The sequence below is a fragment of the Salvelinus sp. IW2-2015 genome, linkage group LG6.2, assembly GCF_002910315.2.
Source record: "Salvelinus sp. IW2-2015 linkage group LG6.2, ASM291031v2, whole genome shotgun sequence".
Taxonomy (NCBI): Eukaryota; Metazoa; Chordata; class Actinopteri; order Salmoniformes; family Salmonidae; genus Salvelinus; species Salvelinus sp. IW2-2015.
This window is the reverse complement of record NC_036846.1, coordinates 623,381-626,175: the sequence shown is the minus strand read 5'-3', so window position 1 is coordinate 626,175 and position 2,795 is coordinate 623,381.

Here is a 2,795-nt window from a genome sequence, read left to right as displayed (position 1 = left end):
TTATTTATCAGGATCAAAAAAACAAAAAATTAAATGCGAAAAAAATAATTAAGAGAGAAAAAATAACTACCGAAAGCCGGAGTTATACTGCTGCAAACACTTTTTTCCACAGTGGCACTAAGATATGTATTGTAATTGTTAAATTAATGAGACAGGATGGGCGCGTGACAGCCGAGAGCCGTGGGTTTTATTTGGTTTGGGGGGGCGGGTAAGATAATAGCAGGTGACCTCATAGAGCAACCGGGACGTCTAGCAAGGCGATAAAAAAAATAACACAGTAAGCAGCAGCAGCCAAGCATACTGTATTGTAAATAGATCGAAAAGTAGGATGGTTCAATTCAAAGCAGAGGATATTACGCCAGGGTACGCTGATTGTCGTTTTAAACTATCTTAACCAACTTTTTAGACAGTCTTCTTTATGGCTTGTGAGTAAAAGCGTCAGAGATTTTAGTGTACAATCTCTGTATTGTAGTGTTGATGTGTATGTCTCCTGACAGTGACACTGTCTGTGAGAGTGGCTACAAGTCTCAAATCTATTTTTAAAAAAAAAAAAAAAAAATAAGACCTTTATTTAAACGAGGAGGCAAGTGCAGTTAAGAACAAATTGTTATTTCTCAAATGCGGTCTAGGAACCAGTGGTTAAACTCCTGTTCAGGGCCAGACACGACAATTTGCATCTCTTGTTCAGCTCGGGATTCTTGAACTTGCACCTTTCGACTACTAGTCCAACGCTCTAACCACTAGCGCTACCCTCGGCTCTGATTGATTCTGGACCTGCCCAAATATACCCGAAATGCATATTCATCCGCAGTGATGGAATAACATGTCTGATAGGAGAGAGGGAAGAGGAGGAGTGGGAAGAGAGATAGGAGAGGATTGAGAAGAGTTGGGGTAGTCATTTAACCTGTGTGCACTCAGTAAGCCAACGTCAGCGACAGCGAGAGGAGAGAATGAGTTCAACAAAAGAAGGGAGCGGGGGAGAGGCGGGTCACACACAGATCATGTCAATTCCAAAAGGCCCTGAAATAAGGAAACAGTTTCTTAAAATATGATTCTACTGTTTTGAAGGTATGGCATTACAATGTGCATAATTGCTGCTGTGGACATTATGTGTGCATGGTGTGTAAACTGTTATGTCTGTCTGTCTGTCTCTTCGTCATTGTCTTCTCGTGCTAGAGCTGCAATCTGTCTGAGTGTGTCTGTCTGCGCCGGCTGATAAGGTGACAGCTGGCTCAGAGGTGACACCGTGGCCTTTTCGCACATGCTCATATCGCCCTACCCCAGTGACACGACATCACCGCCTCGCCGTGGGTGACAAGCAGCGCACCCACTGCTCTCAGGTCAGATCCTGAAGGCCGCAGTAGGGAGAGGAAATGACAATCAGGGGTCTTAAAGGTTTAGACATAATATGATAATATTAGATACAGTACCAGGAGCATGTTCTGCTAAGGGCTGATTGTAGGTCAGATCTTGCAGCGAGCAGTGGGAGAGGAGGTAATAGGGGTCTATCTCTACAAGCTGAACCCAGGTCAGATTCAGAGTGTCAGTAAAAGAGCAGACCCAGGGAAGTTACCCCTGCTACTTTGTGTTGATGTGCACTGTACTTTGATATAATTATTATTATTGATATTTAGTATGTTTTTTCTGTGGCTGTGTTTGTATTGTGTTTACGTGTGTGTGTGTGTGTGTGTGTGTGTGTGTGTGTGTGTGTGTGTGTGTGTGTGTGTGTGTGTGTGTGTGGCATCAAAGTTAACATTGTGTGGTTTGACAATGGCAAACAAGACAATATTGAACTGGAAAGCGATAAAATATCCAAAACACAGCAGTCCATTCTTGAAATGGTCATCGCGACATCCAATACCGTCAGTCAGAAAAATGCTCTAGCACTTTTGACCGGCAAATATAATCTCATGAAGTATTCTAGTGCTGCTTCCATACAGCAGCACTCTCTCTGTCATTGAGCAGTTTGTTCATATAATATTGAGATGAATGTAGCGACGAGTGTAGGGATCCATTTGAGCTGTCTGAATTCTGTCCCCTGGGTTACGTTCTCAGACTGGGAGGAATGAGACCTTATATAGAGTCATATTATAGTCACAACATGACTGTCTGCAATCCCTGGAACATGATGATGCTAGTACACACACAGATAGATGCAGGCAGGCATACACACACAGGCACAAACACACACACACATACACTACCGTTCAAAAGTTTGGGGTCACTTTTTTTTGTCCATTAAAATAACATTAAATTTATCAGAAATACAGTATGGGCATTGTTAATGTTGTATATGACTATTGTAGCTAGAAACTGCAGATTCTTTATGGAATATCTACATAGGCGTACAGAGGCCCATTATCAGCAACCATCACTCCTGTGCTCCAATGGCACGTTGTGTTAGCTAATCCAAGTTTATCATTTTAAAAGGCTAATTGATCATTAGAAAACCCTTTTGCAATTATGTTAGCACAGCTGAAAACTGTTGTCCTGATTAAAGAAGCAATAAAACTGGCCTTTAGACTAGTTTGAGTATCTGGAGCATCAACATTTGTGGGTTAGATTACAGGCTAAAAATGGCCAGAAACAAAGAACTTTCTTCTGAAACTCGTCAGTCTTTGATCGGTAGTGTACATACTTACACACACACACATATATATATATACACACACACACACACACACAGTGACATCTGGCAGTGAGTTTGGGCTGACTGGTACTATGGTGCCTGTGGGTGCTGACGGCTATGGTTCTATGGATCCATGGTTCTGTGATTCAGAGCTGGGTTCCCGGAG